General features: G+C 52.4%; 1 pseudogene; it reads right to left on the bottom strand.

Moving 5' to 3' along the window:
• Positions 1–2,424: 2,424 nt before the first annotated feature.
• LOC139825456 (uncharacterized) lies at positions 2,425–16,694 on the bottom strand (annotated as a pseudogene).
• Between the last annotated feature and the right edge of the window lie 4,786 nt (positions 16,695–21,480).

The raw sequence follows: 21,480 nt of genomic DNA, 5'->3' as shown, positions 1-21,480 counted from the left end.
TCCGACTTTATACGGTGTATGATGTGTATGGGATGGAATACTTAGTTGATCAGTGTTGGTCACCTGTTCTGTCTGCCCCTCCTTGCAAATACTCTCACTTATGGGACATGCAAAATTCACCAGTAACCTTGCCTGCCATAGCAATCACTCTAAACCTGGATCTCTTCTGCATACCATTGCTACCGTTATCGGCTCCGGAGCAAACCGTGCCTGAAAAAACATGCAGTCTATGTAATAAAACTGCAGTTACTTAGAAGAACTGAGCTGAAAGGAGAATTCACTGAAAGAGAAACTGGCCTTTTTTTTTACCAAACCAGGACAATCCGGCCTGGCACTTTTTTCCACCCGGCGGCAGTGCCGAGCTCCTCGTCCCCAGGCTCCTGCCAACGCGAGCAGCGTGTCCTGGGCAGCGTGTGACACGCTTTGTGCTGCAGGAGCAGAACGGCGGGAGCTGTGCCTGCAGCTACAGGAGAGTGTAAGAAGAATAAGAGGTGAGACTGATGGGGGACACGAGTAACTGCCTTGGGGCACTGAAAGAAAAGACAGACAGTTATGCAGGGGGAGTGGGTGGGCAGTAGCAGGAAAGCCTTTCTCTCAACTGGGCAAACATCTAATTTTTAAATAAATTAGACAGATAAACTTTTGCAATTACACCTTATGTTTAAAAGTACCTGTAAAAGTACCTGTGTGAAGTACCTGAATATTATTTATCCTGGTCCTAAAGGGCATCTTGGTCTTTTGCTTTGGTGGTGCACCATACCGTCTTTGGTAGAACAATCTGAACCCCAAAATGTCCAGTAACAGAAAAATTGATGCCGAAGGAAGGCAGGTTAATGATAGATGGGAAAGCAAATGTGTGTTTGTGTTTCAAGGGGAAAAAACACCATGTCTTTAGTGTTATGAGACAGGGTTGGTGATAAAGGAGTCCAATGCACATCAGCTTTTGGAGACCTAACATGGAACTAAATATGCTAAATTTAGCCTTCAACAACAACAACAACAACTGGTGCAAGAATTGCAAGGCAGACTGCAATCGCAGCAGAAGATGATGACCAGAGCTGTGGCCAAAAATGATGTAGCAGTGGCCACAGAGGCGTGCAGTGATCTGGCTTTTTCATTCGCCGTTGATGAAAGCACAGACAACGCAGACACAGCGCATCTATCCGTTTGTATAAGAGCTGTCAAGGCAGACTTGTCTGTCACCGGGGGGCTCTTGGATGTAATGGCCATTCACAGGAAGACAACGGGGAAGGACATACTTGATGTGGTGGAGAAGAACATAAATAATCATAAATTACCCTGAGAATAGCTCCTGGGGCTAACGACTGATGCCAGACCTGCAACGTGTGGAGAAATAACAGCCTTGGTTGGACTAATGAAGGAGAAAATGCAAAAAAGGAACTGTGACACACCTCTGATAACGTATCGTTGCGTTATCCATCAAGAAGCTCTGATGGTGTGTGCACAAGTGCAGGCACGTCGCAGGAAGAGCCAGAGGCCACAAATGCACTTGCAAAGAGCAAGTTTTCTTTTAGTTCCCTCTCGCCCGGGGGATCTCCGAAGTAGCACCTGAGCTCCCCCGCAGAGGTAACACAAGCGGGGACGCAGGCGCTGCTCAGTTCAGCCCTGGGAGAAGATCCCTGGGCCTGCCGAGCTCGCCTGTATTTCAAGGTTCCAGGCAGGCGCAGCCTCCCGCTCTTTCTCACAACAAAGCAGGAATCTCAGCCATAGTGATAAGTTGTCGAGAGGTTCTCACAGGCCTATGTGAGGTTCTACTGTGGAGGTTCTGCTCGTCAGGCATACAAGCTCAGCAAAACAATTGGTGTGATGCATGTGCTTTTCTACAGACCGCTGCAAGTGACTTGAGCATATTTACATTTAGCCAAACTCCTCGCCATTCTTCTGCTATATTCCCATAAAATGGACATCCAGACCGATCAATAAGGATCTTCCATGCCATCAGCATCATGCTTTGTATCTGGAGACTCGCGATCTGACGGCTGGTGACAGAGTCAGGATGGAGCTGGGGCAGAGCTGGGACAGACAGGGACAGAGACCCATTCTGGTTCTGCTCCGTTTCGGGGAGTTCTGTTTGGCAGTGTCATCAGTTCCGCCTTTTGCCATCCTGCCGTGTTGCAGGGACCTCTGAGCCTTTCAGCCTTTTGTGAATGTTGATGTTCTGTAGCTGCTTTGCTTTCCTCAAGTAGGCGCAAGGTTGTTGAATATGAGCAGAACTTGAGAACACACAGTTAGGGATTTCAGCAAATTTAGCTACTAACTAATGCAAAGCAGACAGTATACAAAAAATCACGGTGTCTTATACTTCTAAGTAATTCATTCCATTTGAAACATATTTCTTGAAGCTAAATGACTGATACAAAACATAAATTGGGCTCATCCAGTGATCTGAGTAACTCCCGTGGGTTGAAATTAAGACAGTTTAATAGTACAGAAGAGGAAAAGAATAATGAGAACGCAAATGATGTAAGAATATACAAAACAAGTGATACACAACACAACTGCTCACCACACGTGGACTGATGCCCAGCCCGTCCCTGAGCTGTGGTGCCCCAGGCCCACTGCCCCCAGTTTCTGCACTGACCATCACATCAGATGGTAAGGAACAGCCCTTTGGCCACTTTGTTTCAGCTGTCCCGGCTGTGCCCCCTCCCAGCTGGCAGGGCACCAGAAGATGAAAAGTCCTTCACTGCTCAGCAACAACCAAAACATTTGTGTATTAGAAACGTTCTTGTCATTTTCATTCCAAAACACAGCATTATACCAGCTACTCAGAAAAACATTGACTCTGTCCTAAGCAAAACCAGGACATCCCCCCACAACCACCCCACAGCAGCCCTCAGACCCCACGGGCCCCTCAGCAGCAGATTCAGGGGGTGCCGGGCTGCGGAGGCGGCTGCAGGCTGGGGGTGCCGTGGGTGCGCTGGTGAGCCAGCATGAGCCTCTCCTTCCAAAACCGCTTCTCGCAGACACCGCACTGGAAGGGCTTGGCCTCTGCCGGCCCCCCTGCTGGGGAAGGACCCTCCCTCTTCTGCTGGACACCCTCCAGCACAACCCCTGGGCCCTTGGGCACACACTGGTGTCTCGACAGGTTCCACTTCTGCTTGAAGGTCTTGCCGCACTTGCAACACTTGTAGGGCTCCTCTCCAGTGTGGATACGCTGGTGGTTGATGAGGCTCCACTTTACCCTGAAGCTCTTGTCACAGTGAGTGCAGGTGAAGGGCTTCTCCCCAGTGTGGATGCTCTGGTGCACAAGCAGGCTGCTCTTCTGGCTGAAGCTCTTACCGCACTGGGTGCAGGTGAAGGGCTTCTCCCCAGTGTGAATGTGTTGGTGAACCAGCAGGTTGTTCTTCTGGCTGAAGCTCTTATCGCACTCAGTGCAGGTGAAGGGCTTCTCCCCAGTATGGATGCGCTGGTGGAAGACGAGGGTATCCTTTGACCGGAAGCTCTTGACACAGTTGTTGCATGTGAAGGGCTTCTCCCCAGTGTGGATGCGCTGGTGTATAATGAGTCTCTTCTTTGCCCTGAAGCTGTTGCCACAGTCAGAGCAGGCGAATGGCTTCTCCCCGGTGTGGACGCGCAGGTGGATGATGAAATACCTCTTGGTGCTGAAGCTCTTGCCACAGTCATTGCAGGTGAAGGGCTTCTCCCCAGTATGGCTGCGCTGGTGGAAGACGAGGGTATCTTTTGTCCTGAAGCTCTTGCCACAGTCAGTGCAGCTGAAGGGCTTCTTCCCGGTGTGGATGCTCTGGTGGATGATGAGGGTTGCCTTCACACTGAAGCTCTTGCCACAGTCGTTGCAGGTAAAGGGCTTCTCCCCGGTGTGGATGCGCTGGTGGATGATCAGGGTCTTCTTCTCCCTGAAGCTCTTGTCACAGTCAGTGCAGTTGAAGGGCTTCTCCCCAGTGTGGATGCTCTGGTGTCTAAGCAGGCTTGTCTTCCGGATAAAGTTCTTACCGCACTCGGTGCAGGTGAAGGGCTTCTCCCCGGTGTGGACACTCTGGTGCCTAAGCAGGCTTGTCTTTCGGCTAAAGCTCTTACCGCACTGGGTGCAGGTGAAGGGCTTCTCCCCGGTGTGGATGCGCTCGTGGATGATGAGGGCCTGCTTTACTATGAAGCTCTTGCCACAGTCAGTGCAGGTGAAGGGCTTCTCCCCAGTGTGAATGTGCTGGTGGATGATGAGATACCTCTTGGTGCTGAAGCTCTTGCCACAGTCGGTGCAGGTGAAGGGCTTCACCCCACTGTGAATGTGCTGGTGACTCAGCAGGTGCTGCCTCTGGACAAAGCTCCTGACGCCGTTGACCTCCCTCCATGTCCCAGGGCCAACAGCTGCTGGGGAAGAGAAAACGGGGTCACTGCCACTGACATCATGGGCATGTTGGACACCTCCCCATGGAGAGCAGCAAGGGCACCCTGCCAGCCCCCCACCCTTGCAGTTGCATGGATCACCCGGCGTAAGGGGACAGTGCAACCTTGAACCCCCCTGACCCTGGGTACCCACCTGGCACAGGGCTCTGGTGCCTCTGCCGTTCCCAAGGGGGCTCTGGCACACATGGTGTCTCTTCTCGCTCCATCTTGCAGATGATCTCTGGTTTGTCGCTGGCCCAGCCTGTCCGGGGCACAGAGAGAAGCCCCCTCTCCCGCACTGCCGGGACAGCAGCACCGGCCCCGCACCCACAGCCCCAGCATCCCCCCCACCCCGCTCCTCTCTCCTGCCCCTGCCAGGCTGCGGCTTCAGCCCCCACATCCCTGCCCCTACAGCCTCCTCTCGCCTCGCCCCCGTCACCTCGGCCACTCTGCTGCACACAGGACACCTGGGAACAGCTCAGAGCTGCGCCTGGGAGGTTCAGACTGGGTGTGAGGAAGCATTTCTGTACTGAGGGGGTGGTCAAACCCTGGAACAGGCTGCCTGGACAGGCAGTCAATGCACCAAGCCTGTCCCTGTTTGAGAGGCTTTTGGACAACGCCCGTAACAACACGCTGCAGCTTGTGCTCAGCTCTGAAGTGGTCAGACAGTGGGACAAGATGAGCATTATAAGTCACTTCCATCTCAAATGGGCTATTCCATCCTATCCCGTTTTCTCTCAGGAACACTCTCCACAGGAGGCTGCCTGGCAGGGTCAAATCTGCAATTGCAGCCACCACATCAACTCTTGGACAGCCCTTTCAATGCCTCCAGTTCACTTAAAGAGATGAATTCTGGTTTGACCCCAGCGCAACATTAGCAGAGAGAGTCCTCACCAAGCAAGGCGACCATCTCGTAGTTCTCCAGCATCACCTCCCGGTAGAGCTGCCGCTGACAGCCCGACAGCTTTGCCCACTCCTCGGGGGAGAAGTAGAGCGCCACGTCCTCAAACGTCACCGACATCTGCAGCAAGAAGCACACCCGGCTCAGCACACCCCACCGCATGGTTGTTAAACACCTCTGCCGAAATCCTGCCAATACTGGATAGGGCCCCACTGGCACTGGGGGAAATGCGAGAGCAGCGCTGGGAGAGCTCAGAGCATCCTGTGCAAGGGAAGGGCGAGGGCAGAGGGACAGTGTTGGCACAGCCATGTGACACAACAGGGTCACCGTAGCACTGGGGGCTCTCTCAGCAGGTCCCTGGGTTGGGAACACCCCACCAGCTGTGCCAGGAGAGGGGCAGGGCTGGCAGGCTTACAGGCAGGTTTCCCCTGCTTGTGCCAATTAGGGACCCACGCCAGAGCAGTGGGGACTGTGCCATGTCCCCAAACCATCTTACAAACCAGATCACCCACCAGGACCAGGCACAGCACCATGAAACCCTGCCAGTGGTGCGGCTCAGCGGGCAGAACCGGGAGCACCCTGCATCACACCGGGTCTCAAACCACTTCTCTCTCACATAACCTGTACCAACCAGACTCCCAACCCAGCTGGTCTCATGGGTGTTTTGCTGCAGCTGCTCCATGAAACCAACCACAGCAAGCTCAGCCCGCGGTGTCCCCAGAGCCGGGGCCGTGCCTGACCCCCACCTTGCCGCAGCAGCCTGGAGCCCGGCGCGTCGCTGCTCTCGGCGGGGAGATGGAGGCCCCTGCAGGTTTTGATCCAGAGGCAGCGAGGACAGATGGTCCCTGCAAGCACAACAATTTCAGTAAGAAATCAGGGGCACAAGTTCACTCACCTGCCCACAGCTGCCTTCCCTGCACCGCGAGTCTTCACAGCTACTGGGAAAAGGACTGACTTTGCCCACCGACCCGGCCATCTTGCAGTAAATGCAAGAAAGAGCCACGAGAAAAAGGGGGTTTTGGAAGCTCCCGAGTACCCAAATCTTCCTCCGGTGCCTCACAAGGGCAGCAGAAGATGAGCCGGGGAAAGGCCGGAGCGCCGGGGGGAGCCGGGCCCTAAGGGGAGTCCGGGGGGGTCCGGCAGGGCTGGGGGGCGGCCGGCGGAGGGGAGAGCACGGGAGAGGCCGTCGGGGCCGGGGTCCCCTCCCGGGGCCGCCCGCCGCCCCTACCTGCGCCGGGGCCGCGCCGCCAGCCCGGCACGGACAAAGGCGGCGCCGGGAGCCGCCGGCAGCGTCAGCCCGGGAGGGCCGCCCGCCGCCGGTGCAGCACGGGAGGTGTAGTCCTGCCGCTCCGCCCCGCTCGGCTCGGGGGGGCGGGCACCGGCAGCACCGCTGTGTCCTTGCGGCCCCTGGCCCTGCCCGCCAGCCCTGGCCACACGGGTCCCCTGGAAATGGAGTCCTGGGCTCGGGGGCACCGAGACACGGCGGGACGGCCGGGGTGGGGAGGACCGGCCGGGTGGCTGTTGGCAAACATTCCTTTGCCTTTTCTACTCGGACAGGCCCCATCTCCCCCTCGCAGGTCAGAGTCATCACTGTGTGTCCCATCATCGTGAAAGCCACAACCCTGGAGGCAGCACCAGCCTCCCCAAGTATCTTCCCCAGGCAGCAGGAGGAGTGGAGAAACCCACTTTGGCCCTGGAGACGTGGTGAGTGCTGGGAGAGACCCCCAGGGCCTGCCGCAGCCCCTCAGCCCCTGCCCTGCCCCTGTCCGCGCTGGGCAGCCCTGCCCGCCGGCCGAGCAGGGGGTGCTGCCTGTGGGTCCCGCCGGAGGGGCCGGGGTGCAGCGGGGTCTCTTCCTTCTCCTCCTGCACAGGGCCAGAGTGGAGGTGTCGTGCAGGGAACGCCGGTCCCCGTGGCCCCGCTGGCCTCCATGGGCTCCCTGGGCTCTCTGTCGGGGGCAGCTCTGGCTGGTACCACAATGGGTGTGCAGTGTCTGGGGACCTGGGTGGTGCTGAAGAAATGTTCTTGACCCTAGGTTTCCTGTAGCATAGTCTCGAATGTCTGCGCTTAAAAATAGTTGAATCACAAGATAAAACAAGAAATAAATTGAAATGTACATGAAAGAAACAGTCCGGACCGGGTGCCTCTCAAGGGGAGGGACCCTGAGACAAAAGTGGTTTGGCCTTTTAAGCGCTCATGATCTCTGTACCCGCTCTTCACGCGTCCTTCACGAGCCGTCCACGCGCCTTTTGCTGCTGTAATTGTAATTCTGAGGCTGGGGCTGCTTTTATTCTTTTTGGGCTCTCCTTCGCCATACTCCATGCAGCTTTTTCACAGTTCTTATTGTCAAGGCTTAAGATTGCGGGTGACAATCAAACCCTGGCAGATGTGTTGTTCACCTCCTCTCCCCGCCACTTCCCCCTTTTGCCCCTCCCTCTCCCCCCTTCCCACTCAGCACAGGCGATCGGGAGGGAAAGAAGGACAGAGAGAAGAGAGTTGGAAAAATTGAAGATGTTTTGCTAATGCTACTGATAAGAATAGAGAAAATAATACAAAATAGACAAAACCAATCTTGAAAGTCCCAGCAACTGCAGAGCCAGCACCCAAAGTCCTGGATTGGACTCTGCAGCCAACCGGAGCTGGATTCAGTCTCTCACTGGCCTCAGTTCACAGGGACGACCAGCAAGGTCCTCTCCTAATGTTGGCCATAAGCAGAAGGGAAAAGGGAAACAGGAAAAGGGAAAAGGGATGAGATCCTTGTGATCTCCCACTTTTATATGAAGTATTCACATGGATGGGATGTTATACACAGTTGGTCAGTTTCTTGGTCACCGGTTTCTCGTTGCCCCTCTCGCGAGATGTCCATCGGTGCTTATCAATAAGTTTGCATTCCATTGCTGGGTTTACCAAAACATGTATCTGGTTCTCCAGGAAAATGCAGCTAATATGAAGGCTTTAGCTGACAGGCAAAATTCACTAAAAGATAAACTTGTTTTTTAACAAAACCAGGACATTAGTAGTCTTTCTAGTGACTTTCTTACAACCGGCAACTGATGCTGATATGGGTTCACCATCACTTGATTCATTTCCAGAGTCTGAATGACTGTCCCAGTGATTGCTGTGGTTACAGCAGCAACAGTGCCCAGTGTGTGAGGAAGGGGAGGCTGCCTTGTCAGCCTTTGAGGCTGGAGAAGTAACGTTATCTGCAGCGACCTTGGCAGAGGAGCAATGCGGAGGAGCTGGAGCTTCAGCCTGTGAAGCCGCGGTTGGGGGGGCAGTGGCTGCAGCGGCAGCTTTCGCTGTTTTGCCTTTTCTCGAGCGGCTAGGAGTGCTTTTTGCTAAAGCTTCCGAAGACGCACCGCGAATCTCAGGACTAAAAAGGGATGCAAACCTCCTATTGAACCTCATTTCTCTTAACAGTAACACAAGCTGACACACATTTGGCAAACCAGATAACACCATCACAGTTCTATCAAAGCTCCAAGGATATTCAAAGTTCTCTAAAACATTTGCAAACTGTCCTAGCGAAAAAACGAAAGTATGGTTAGTCAGCCTTTCTAAAGATTCGCTTGACCAATTAGCAAACACAGAGCCGTATTGCTCTTTAATCTCTCCTGGAGGCTTTTCAAGGTAAAGCAGAAACGATTAGAAATTCATTAGCGGCTGCGGTATAATGAAATAAACCAGTGCCAAACCACACAATATCATCGTGACCGCTGTTGTATGAAGGCTTTAGCTGACAGGCAAATTCACTAAAAGAGAAACTTGTTTTTTAACAAAACCAGGACACTTATCTAGATGGTTTGCAGGCTCTGCTGACAGTGTTTCCTCTGTATCCCCGGGTACTGCTCTTCAAGCCCCCGCCCCCGTCACCAAGCAACCAGGTCAAGATATGTTCACAGTATTCAGCCTGGAATTCCAGGGAGCCTGGCTGCTCATGCTAAGTTTGGCTACTCATGCTAAAGTAGGTTGTTCAAACAAAAGAGTACAAATGATGTACAGCCGGCTGCTTAAATTTCAACAAGAATCCCCAATGATGATACCGACCGACCCAGAGTGAATGACACCTCTTATATGGGGCCTCCCAGACTCCCTCAAAGCTATTGGCATTCTGTTGCAAGGAAAAATACAGGCGATGTCCCAGAGTGAAAGGGCTGTCGCCACATTAGAAGGAACTGTGACCCTAATTGCAGATCCCCTGAAAAGAAAGTTTGGACGTGGGGAGCGGTCACTCAAGACCTATTTCATTATGGGTGAAAGTATGGCCCTGTGACCATTCCATCTAACAAAACAGATTCAAGAGGTTTCAGACACACAGAACCAAAACCTTCCTCACACGCAATTAGCTGTAAAAGAATGACATTTGTGCCTCCACCATGTGGAAGGGATACGGGACACAGGTGTAATAGTCTGAGGACTGTCATGTGGAGGAAAGGTATCCCCTGAGACTTGGGTTAATGTCAATAACGCTCCTGGTAGATACTGGAGCTTACATTCCGGCTTTCAAAATGGAGGATGTGGTACAGGGACGCATAACTTTGTCCAAGTGGCGCACGTTTATTGCAGATGCTTTTGGTATCGTCCAAGCTCAGACAATGGCCACCGTCAGCCTGCAACTGCCCGGGGAGGGTACAACCACACCGGTGACCATGGTCATGGGATCATTGCCATTTAACCTTCTGGGGGCTGATGTTCTGAAAGGTGAAGTGTGGACTTTGACACAGTCCCTCACAGCATCCTCACAGCTAAATTGAGGAGGTGTGGTCTGGACAATAGAGTAGTGAGGTGGGTTGCAAACTGGCTTAAAGAGAGAAGCCAGAGAGTGGTGGTCAATGGTGCGGAGTCCAGTTGGAGGCCAGTATCTAGTGCAGTGCCTCAGGGGTCAGTACTGGGGCCAATATTATTCAATATATTCATTAACGATCTAGATGAGCGAATTGAGTGTACTATCGGCAAGTTTGCTGATGACACTAAGCTGGGAGGAGTGGCTGACACGCCAGAAGGCTGTGCTGCCATCAGAGACCTGGACAGGCTGGAGAGTTGGGCGGGGGATAACCTGATGAAATTTAACAAGGGAAAGTGTAGAGTCCTGCATCTGGGCAGGAACAATCCCAAGTTCCAGTATAGGTTGGGGCATGACCTATTAGAGAGCAGTGTAGGGGAAAGGGACCTGGGGCTCCTGGTGGACAACAGGATGACCATGAGCCAGCACTGGGCCCTTGTGGCCAGGAAGGCCAATGGCATCCTTGGGTGTATTACAAGGGGGGTGGTCAGTAGATCGAGAGAGGTCCTCCTTCCCCTCTACTCCGCCCTGGTGAGACCCCATCTGGAATATTGTGTCCAGTTCTGGGCCCCTCAGTTCAAGAAGGACAGGGAACTGCTGGAGAGGGTCCAGCGCAGGGCAACAAAGATGATTAAGGGAGTGGAGCATCTCCCTTATGAAGAAAGGCTGAGGGAGCTGGGGCTCTTTAGTTTGGAGGAGACTGAGGGGTGACCTTATTAAAGTTTATAAATATATAAAGGGTGAGTGCCACGAGGATGGAGCCAGGCTCTTTTCAGTGGCAAACAATGATAGGACAAGGGGCAATGGGATCAAGCTGGAACACAAGAGGTTCCACTTAAATTTGAGAAAGAACTTCTTCTCAGTGAGGGTAACAGAGCACTGGAACAGGCTACCCAGGGAGGTTGTGGAGTCTCCTTCCCTGGAGACATTCAAAGCCCGCCTGGACACCTTCCTGTGCGACCTCACCTAGGCGTTCCTGCTCCAGCAGGGGGATTGGACTGGATGATCTTTTGAGGTCCCTTCCAATCCCAAACATACTGTGATACTGTGATAGAGAGACCTCTCTCCTTGATTTTTCAACACTTTTGGGAATGTGGAGAGTTCCCAGTTGGCTGGAAGCTGGCAAACATCCCAGTCTTCAAGAAGTGCAAGAGCGATGACCCCAGTAACTGCAGGTCTGCCAGTCTCACTTCTGTGCCTGGCAAAATGATGGAGAAGATTATCCTGGGAGGTACTGAACTCTGGTCAACAGCAAGTTGAACAAGAGCCAACAGTGTGTCCTAGCAGCCAAGAGGGTCAACCATCTGCTGGGTGCATCCAGCACAGCACGGCCAGCCAAGCAAGGAGGGGACTGTCCTGTTCTCCTCTGCACTGGTGCCACCACACCTGGAGCACTGTATGCAGGGCTGGGGACACAGGATAAAAAGGAGGTAAAGCTACTGGAGAAGGGGTAGAGGAGGCCATGAAGTTGGTGAAGGGTTTGGAGGTGAAGCTGTAGGAGGAGTGGCTCAAGTCCCTGGGTTTGCTCAGCTGGAGCAGAGCAGACTGCGGGCAGAGCTCATGGGCTGCAGGTTCCTCAGCAGGAGCAGGAGGGGCAGGGTGAGCTCTGCTCTGTGACAGTGACAGAGCCCAGGGAATGGCAGGAAGATGTGGCAGGGGACAGTCAGGTTGGACTTGAGGAAAAGGTTCAAGAAGAGTTTGGACAATGCCCTCAGAAACATGGTAGAAATTTTGGGGTTGTCCTACGTGGGGACAGGAGTTTGACTCGATGATCCTTCTGGGTTCCTTCCAGCTCTGCACATTCTATGATTCTGTTTCAGTTTCACTGGGTTTTCTGCCATATTTTGCTTGAAAATTTGCCAATTGCACCAGATCCCAGGGAGTGTTTTGCCAATGATACCATGCAGCACCACCCTGAAGTACTCAAGACCGTCCTAATGGTACGTCTGACTTCATATTCAGAAAGGTCTGAGACAGATGAAGAATGATCATCCTGTGGTTCACTGTCACAAGGGTCACCCTGCATATTTCCATCCCATTCTTCAGGGGACACAATTAGTTTCCACATCTGTAGAATATCAGGGGCAAAATGAGCCCGTGTAAATATAATTTCCATCTTTTCCTCCAATTTCTGGGTTTTATCTTTCTTTTCCTGTAACTATTTCTGCAGCTGCTCAGTTTCCAAGGACAATAATCACTCAGAAGTTTTCTTACCTTCTATTTGCTCTTTCAGATCTTATTTTTCTCTACTTAGGTTTCCCTCTCCTGACACGTGGCTTCTAGGCAGGTGCCCAACATTCTGCAAATCATTCCTCTTCCCTTTCCATCCTTTATATGGCCCCTGGCCACTTTTAGCTGTTCTTCCACATCTTCCCAGTTGTGCCAGTTATCAGGAGCTCATTCTTCTAAGAACTTGGGACTCGGACTCACCCCATGGCTCTGAATTCAGTGATATCCCCTGTCATCCTGCCGACTACACCAATTTGTCACAGAACAGTGATTCAGGGTCCTGCTTGTTGCAGAGCGGCGTTCACATCACTTAAAGAAAATAAAGTAACACAGTTTGATGACAACGTTCACTCCAGTACTTCCTGCATGGGGGAAATACACCAAGGAGAATCAGGTGAGAGTTGGTTTAGAATGATTTATACAGGGACAGGAGATGTGGAAGGGTAGAGGGAGGCCCTCCTGTTGAATCAGGAGTTTCAGAATGGAACCCCTTGATCTCTAAACTCCTTCTGAGAGAGGAGTCTGGGTGCAGCTGGATCTAAACTTAGTCCCAGACATGATCAACTGTGCACGTCTGAGAGACACATAGAGGGTAAAGGGAAAACAGGTAAGGGATTATTTAATGGCCAAAGGATTCTGTGTGCTCACCTGATTCTTTATATAGCTTGGCTGGGATTTCCAAGTGCAGTGAATGAGGCACAGACTCTCAGTAAGGGTCGCGGAGAGACATTTATTACAAACTCAGGGTTTCATTTATACTTGCTATGGTGCTCACTCAAGCACTTGCTGATTTGCTTAGTTAGCCATTACATAAGTGATATATTTTGTGTTTCCAAAGTTACTGCCATAAATGCTTTTTAATCTATCACACACTATGCCTCTGTCCTTAATGCATGTGTTCCTTCCTTTTTTCTATCATGTAGCATCCCACTGCTTGTTCTCACGCTCACCAGCTCTCGCAGTTTCTCACAGGACTGATCTCAGCGTACTGCCACATCCACGTTTCATCCTGCATCTCAACCTGCTTACCTCCAAGTCACTCTGAAGTCTGGATCCCACGTCTCTTGAAGCAGCCTCTCGGGCATCAAAACTTGTAAAAACAAACAGCTGAATGGAGTGGTCCAGCAGCAGGGTCAGCTCGAGCTGGGTGCCTTAGCAGAGCTGCTGAGCCCAGCATACAAGTCCCTGGGTAATTATATCCTCACAGTCCAATCCTAATATTTGAGTCTGGGGTCTTCTTGATTTTCATTGGATCCTTTCACCGTCTTCAGGCAGACCCTTATCTTCTTTTGCTTCAGATGTCATTGATAGTGCATAGCACCTTCGTGCCAGCCTTGAAGATATTATTTGCCTCAAGTGGATCCTGTTTTGCTCTATAATGTGCAAAACAGCCATATCATGCAGGTGGTGTTGATGGTTTGTAGCTGCTTTGTTTTGCTCAAGTAAACACAACTCTGGTGCATATAAGCAGAACTTTACAACACAGTTTAAGATGTCAGCACATTTAGCTACTAAGGAACGTGAAGCAGATAGTATACTAAAAATAAAACAATCTTATAATTCTAAGTGATTCGTGCTATTAAAAATGTACTTATTTAAGCTAAATGATTAACATAAAGCTTAAATTTGGCTCATCCAGTGATGTGTGTAAAACTCGTGGGTTGAAATGAAGACCGTTTAATAGGATAGAAGAGGAAAAGAATAATGATGATGATGATGATGATGTAAGAACATCCAAAATAAGTGATGCACAACACAATTGCTCACCACTTGCTGACCGATGCCCATCCCGTCCCTGAGCTGTGGTGCCCCTGGCCAAGTCCTCCCAGTTTCTATACTGAGCATGACCTCATATGGTAAGGAACAGCCCTTTGGTCACTTTGGGGCAGCTGTCCCGGCTGTGCCCCCTCCCAGCTGGCAGGGCACCAGAAGATGAAAAGTCCTTGACTGCTCAGCAACAACTCCAAACATCTGTGTATTAGCAACATTCTTCTCATCCTCAATACAAAACAGCATGATGGTAGCTAGTAGGAAGAATATTAACTCTATCCCAGCCAAAACCAGGACATCCCCCCCCAGCCACCATCAAAACAGCCCCCAGTGCCCCCCGGGCGCTTCAAGAGCAGATTCAGGGGGTGCCGGGCTGCGGAGGCGGCTGCAGGCTGGGGGTGCTGTCGGTGCACTGGTGAGCCAGCATGATCTTCGACTTCCAAAACTGCTTCTCACAGACACCACCCTGGAAGGGTTTGGCCTCTGCCTGCTCCCCGACCAGAGACAGACCCCCTTTTTCCCACTGGTTGGCCTCTGGCACCACCCCTGGGCCATGGTGCACCCGCTGGTGGGTCTTCAGGTGGTGCTTCTGCCTGAAGGTCTTGCTGCACCCATCACACTTATAGGGCTTCTCCCCAGTGTGGATGCGCTCATGGATGGTGAGGTACCTCTTGTCATTGAAGACCCTGGGGCAGTGGGTGCAGGTGAAGGGCATCTCCCTGGTGTGGATGCGCTCATGGACGGTGAGGGTCACCCTATGACTGAAGCTCTTGCCACAGTCAGTGCAGGTGAAGGGCTTCTCCCTGGTGTGGACACGCCGGTGCTTCAGCAGGTTTGGCCTGCTGACAAAGCTCCTGCCACAGTCGGTGCAGGTGAAGGGCTTCTCCCCAGTGTGCACACGCTGGTGGATGATGAGCTCCTTCTTATCCCTGAAGCTCTTTCCACAGTCGCTGCAGGCAAACATCTTCTCCCCACTGTGGATGCGCTGGTGCCTCAGCAGTTGCTGCCTCTGAGTAAAGCTCTTGCTGCAGTCGGTGCAGGCGAAGGGACGCTCCCCCGTGTGGATGCGCTGGTGGATGACAAGTTTCTTCTTCTCCCTGAAGCTCTTGCCACACTTGCTGCAGGTGAAGGGCTTCTCCCCAGTGTGGATGCGCTGGTGACTCCGCAAGTGCTGCCTCTGGACAAAGCTCTTGCCACAGTCAGTGCAGGTGAAGGGACGCTCCCCTGTGTGGATGCGCTGGTGGCTGATGAGGTTCGTCCTCTCCCTGAAGCTCTTGCTGCAGACGGTACAGCTGAAGGGCTTCTCTGCAGTGTGGATGCGCTGGTGGTTCACCAGAACATTCTTGAAGCTGAAGCTCTTGCCACAGTCGGTGCAGGTGAAGGGCTTCTCCCCAGTGTGGACACGCTGGTGCCTCAGCAGACTCCGCCTGCTAACAACGCTCTTGCCACAGTCGCTGCACGCAAAGGGCTTCTCTCCACTGTGCACACGCTGGTGAGTCAGCAGGTTCTGCTTGTAGATGTAGCTCTTGTCGCAGAGAGTGCAGTGGAAGGGACGCTCACGTATGTGGCTCTGCACGTGGGCATCCAGTGCTGTCTGGCTCTTGAAGCTCTTGTTGCACTTGGGGCGCGTGGCGGGGCTCTTCTCCAATGACTGGGCATCTAGGAGTGGGGGGAAGTGTGGGTGCCCCAACTGGTCCCCCTTTCTCCCGCTCAGCTGGCCACAGGACAAGCCCCCTGCCACCTCCTACCTGGGTTGAGCGTTGTTTGGAACGGGGCAGTGGGTGCCAGCAGCTCCTCTGGCAGCCCCTTGGTCTCCCTCTGTGCCCCCGGGCCAGCAGCTGCTGGGGAGGAAACACTGTCCTTGTCACTGCCAGGGACATGGTGGGCATGCTGGACGTCTCAACATGGTGAGCAGCATGGGCACTCTGCCAGCCCCACACCCTTGCAGTTGCATGGATCACCTGGGGCAAGGGAACGGTGCAAACCTGAACCCCCCCTGACCCTGGGTACCCACCTGGCACAGGGCTCTGGTGCCTCTGCCGTTCCCGAGGGGGCTCTGGCACACACGGTGTCTCTTCTCGCTCCATCTTGCAGATGATCTCTGGTTTGTCGCTGGCCCAGCCTGTCCGGGGCACAGAGAGAAGCCCCCTCTCCCGCACTGCCGGGACAGCAGCACCGGCCCCGCACCCACAGCCCCAGCATCCCCCCCACCCCACTCCTCTCTCCTGTCCCCGCCAGGCTGCCTGGCAGGGTAAAACCTGCTACTACAACCGCTATGTCAGCACTCAGGCAGCAATGGTGACAGCTGGATTTTCCTTTTCAAGAGCTCCAGCTCAGTTAAAGAGGCGAATCCAAGCACAACCCCAGCCCAACATCACCAGAGAGTCCTCACCCAGCGAGGCGACCATCTCGTAGTTCTCCAGCATCACCTCCCGGTAGAGCTGCCGCTGACAGCCCGACAGCTTTGCCCACTCCTCGGGGGAGAAGTAGAGCGCCACGTCCTCAAACGTCACCGACATCTGCAGCAAGAAGCACACCCGGCTCAGCACACCCCACCGCATGGTTGTTAAACACCTTTACCCAAATCCTGCTGTTGCCAGGCAGGGCCTCACTGGCACCAGGGACTCTGGCATCCCGAGGACAACCCCAGGAGATCTTGGAGCATCCTGTGCAAGGGAAGAGTGAGGTCAGAGGGGCGGTGGCACAGCAAAGCAGCACAGCATGGTCACTGTGGTACAGGGGGCTGTGTGAGCAGGTACCTGGCTAACACTCCTCTGCTGTGCCAGGAGAGGGGCAGGGCTGGCAGGCTTACAGGCAGATTTCCCCTGCTCGTGCCAGGTAAGGACCCACGCCAGGACAATGGGGACTGTGCCCTGTCCCTCACCCCTGCCACAAGCCAGATCACCCACCAGGACCGGGCACAGCACCGTGACACAAGGCCTGGCCCGAGGCCTGGCAGCAGGCACGCTCCTGCCTGCCCCTGCCCGTGGTGCGGCTCAGTGGGCAGGAACGGGAGCACCCTGCACCGCACCGGGTCTCAAACCACTTCTCTCCCACACCTCCTGTACCAACCGGACTCCCAGCCCAGAAGGTCCCATGGGTGCTTTGCTGCCGCTGCTGCACCACTGAACCAACTACGGCAATTCCAGCCCGTGGTGTCCCAGGAGCCGGGGCCGTGCCTGACCCCCACCTTGCCGCAGCAGCCTGGAGCCCGGCGCGTCGCTGCTCTCGGCGGGGAGATGGAGGCCCGTGCAGGTTTTGATCCGGGAAGAAGGAGGTGGGATGCTCCGGATTCCACATGAGGTGCCTGTCCCGTCACCAGCTGCACGGGAGCAGCGAGCACATTCTCATGAAGAAATCAGGGGCACAAGTTCACTCACCTGCCCACAGCTGCCTTCCCTGCACCCCGAGCCTTCACAGCTACGGGAAAAGGACCGACCAAGGGACCCAACCAGCTTGGGGTAAAGGTGAGAAAGAGCCACGAGAAAAAGTGGGTATTGGAAGCTCCCAGGCACCCAAATCCTCCTCCAGTGCCCCACAAGTGCCCTTCCCAGCGCTGGTGGCTCCAGGGCCGGATCCAGAGGGCCCGGGCGGCTGGGACACGGAGCAGCGTGTCCGCGTTGCACGGGGGCCACGGGGCGAGCCGGGGAAAGGCCGGAGCGCCGGGGGGAGCCGGGCCCTAAGGGGAGTCCGGGGGGGTCCGGCAGGGCTGGGGGGCGGCCGGCGGAGGGGAGAGCACGGGAGAGGCCGTCGGGGCCGGGGTCCCCTCCCGGGGCCGCCCGCCGCCCCTACCTGCGCCGGGGCCGCGCCGCCAGCCCGGCACGGACAAAGGCGGCGCCGGGAGCCGCCGGCAGCGTCAGCCCGGGAGGGCCGCCCGCCGCCGGTGCAGCACGGGAGGTGTAGTCCTGCCGCTCCGCCCCGCTCGGCTCGGGGGGCAGCCGGGCCTGGACCCAACCAGGAGCCCAGAAAACTCTCCGAGCGCAGTGACCGGTCAGAAAGCCGACAGCGCTGGGTGCATCGGGGATTTGTCTCCTTCACATCTCACCAAGGATCAGAAACGCACCTTTTCTATACATTACAACAGCGAATATTCACACCATTTCTGAGAAGCCCTGCCTGACCCCAAGAAATCCAACGCATATGCTAAGCTATTGCAAAATTATAGTCGTGCACAGGATGCATATGTACTGCTGGTACCGAGAAATACAGCCCTGCTTTAACAACATTGTTCAAGCCTTTGGTATCAATTCCCCCGTTTGGAAGCGCTCAGATCTTTTCTTTCTGCTGCTGTTTATCTGTCTGAAGAGTTTTCTTTACACAACCTATGCAGAGTCCCATCATAATTATCATCATGCCTACAAGGATAATTCCTTCTAGCGATGTGGCCAGTCATTCTTTTAGAGACCATCCACCCAAACCTTGAAGGATCTCCTTGAGCCAATTCCTTTCTGCTGTGTCTCTAATTCCTTTGCTACCTTCTGCCACCTTTCTCATCTCGTCTCATTGTTCTTGGGGATCAGCAGTGATGTTTGGGATGTGGATACAGCAGTGCTCTTCTTCTAATCTGAGATACCCCCATGCCTCTTGTTCCTTAACTCATAGAAAGTCTAATGCCAGCCTATTTTGTAAAGTCAATTTCGCATTAGCTTAGACCTTTTTATTAATAATCTGAAATCCTTTTTGAGTGGACAAGGCCTCCACTTGCCAAGTTAGATTTTTTTATTAACATTGGATTTTCCAAAGCCATTATTTGCGGTAAAAGCAAACTTTGACATTCCCAACTCAGCTGTACTGTGGTTGATGGCCACGACCGTGTATCCGGGTCACTTTCTGTCTCAGTACTTCTTTTAACTTGCCCCCAGTACTGAGCTTTGATTGGGCTCTTTTTCCGGGTAGGACACAAGGTCTGTAAGCCAAAAGCCACCTGCCTAGTTACTGTACCAAGTCATGGCTGGGCAGTCCAAAATCCATCTGACATGACCCACATTAATCTGGCAGCTTCTCTTCAATTGAGAACACTGGGGAACACTGGGGATCATCCACCGTAAGTGTTCCAACGAGCAGATGCTCTTGCGTTGCTTATATTCACACAATTACTGCATATTCATTGGAATTTGGGGGAATTTTTAACATGCAGTACATCCATACTAAGAAATAATTGCATAATCATTGGCATAAAGTGAGTTATTTCATGGTCTTTGCTGCGGTCTAATGTCCTTCTACAAGTACCACAGTCTCTTTTTGGGGGATCTTCTGGGGGTCTTTTCATGTGTGCGCCGATCGACCTCTCCGCGTTGGTAGCTCTTCGCACAAGCGCAATCAGTGCTCACTTACATAAGTAATTCATCAGTTTCTTACTTACAATACACCTATGAGTTTCTAGTCAAACATAACCTAAGCACTCTGCTTCTAAACAATATATTACTTAATCTTTTGTCTCTAGCTTGTCATGCAGAAGCATCTACAAGTTGAAAATTGTCTCCTCGTTTGACAGGTAGTTAGAAAGCATTTATCATGTCTACTGATTAATGACGGGTACGTCCTTTGTAACTTAATCACAGTATACAATAATTTAGTAGTTTCTTTTCATAAGGATCTCTAGTAAGAAGGAATTATTTTCTGAAATTTGGGATGGGTCATTTGGTGTTGGGCTATCCGTAAGTTGTGATACAGGATTCTTATGTAGGATAGTGTATACTGGGTTGCTAGAAACTTAAAGGTATACTTTGGTTACTTGGATTTCTGGAATCTGATGGTTTTGGTATTCTTTGGATTTGTTTGCGTGGAAAACTTCAGGTATTGGTGATTCTGCTGCTTTGTTGTGGTGTAAAGCCAGCTCTGTATATAGCTGTAGAGCTGTTCAATTCTTAGATACACCTTGGTTTCGGTTATGCACTTTAATGCCTGAAGACACAGTAGAAGCTGCTGTGGCTTTATCTTGTGAGAAGTGTGGGTGTTGTGAACCCAGCTATGTTGTAAAATGTCCTAGTTGTAGTGCTGAGTGTTATATAGATCTGAGCTTTGTGCCTGAATTGTTTTGTGTTAATTTTAAGTTTTGGAGAGAGTGGGAGTAGAGATTGTGAAGATTGTATGCCATGGGTAGTTTCTTGTATTATCTGTGGAGTTTTCATATATGTATGAATACTCCTAGTTTGTATTTGTAATGAAGAGAACCTACCAAATTAATTTATACTGTAATTAAGTTCCAAAAGACCTACCCACCATTAACCAATTGACATGATCAATGCTTTCTGACCACCTGCAAAACGAGGGGATATTTTTCAAGTTTTCCACCCTTCTGCATGACAAGAGGGAGATGGAAGATTAAGTGATACATTGTTTAGATGCAGAGTGCTTAGTTTATATTTAACTAATAATTAATAGATGTATTGTAAGTAAGAAACTGAACACTTATGACTAACATCATCAATTATTTCTTAGGTGTCCGGTCCCCGGCAGCTCTTTTACGTGTTAAATCATGCAGGGGATGAGCTATGATACAGAAATCTGGAATGCCCTTCCTCCAGAACACCAGTAGGCCTGGGGCATGTTGCAGCTCCTTTTTGTTGTCTGGTGTCTTTATCCATTCTAAAGAGGTCATGGCTTCGGGGGAAATGCACACTGCCTCTCCTCTCCACCATACACCTGAAAACTTTACCTCAGGATGGAGGAGCTGTACCTTTTCTGCAGGAGTCTGAAATCCCACATCTTCCAGGTGGGTGGTTATTTTCATTTGGGTTTGGGTTCTGCTTTGGCATCAGATCTGCCCACCAGTGTATCATTGGTGTATTGGTGCAGTTTGACTCCCTCCTTGGAGGTGATTTCTCCTAAAGCCTGGGCCAGACTGAGATGCGCCAAGGGAGGTGTGCGCCTATACCCTTGGGGAAGGCACGTGAAGGTATATTAAATACTATGCCACATGCATGCGATTATTTTTCAATCCCTTTCCTGTACAGGTGCCATAAAAAACATACCCTTTACATCAGTGGTGGCTAAAATTTGACGGGGCTGTTCCTGTGTCGTGGAGATCAGTTCAGCTATGTTAGGCATGGCTGCTGACAAGGGACTTGTGCCTGCATTTAAATGCTGATACTCGACTGCATTTTCCATTTGACTTGTGAACTGGCCACACTGGGGAATTATAAGGAGAGTTTGCATTATTACTCCCTGTTCCTGCAGTTCCCTTATAACCAGAGTAATCCCTTCTCTCTCTTGCAGCCCCAGGGGACAGGGTTTCACACCCATGGTTTTGGATGGGGAAAGGGCAGGAACAGTTTGCAAAAGCCTTTTCATGACTGCCAGAGACCCGAACTTCAGTTCCCCACGTGCAGAACCCATCCAGGCTTTCCCTGGCAATAAATCCAAGCCCAGAATATTTGCAGGAGTTCCCAGTATCACAGTGGTCTCAGTGGGGGTGGTGTCTCCAGGCAGCCA

The sequence above is a fragment of the Patagioenas fasciata genome, chromosome 1 (genome assembly GCF_037038585.1).
Source record: "Patagioenas fasciata isolate bPatFas1 chromosome 1, bPatFas1.hap1, whole genome shotgun sequence".
In the NCBI taxonomy this organism is placed as follows: domain Eukaryota; kingdom Metazoa; phylum Chordata; class Aves; order Columbiformes; family Columbidae; genus Patagioenas; species Patagioenas fasciata.
The sequence above is the reverse complement of the archived record's forward strand: the minus strand, read 5'-3'. Positions and strand labels throughout refer to the sequence as shown.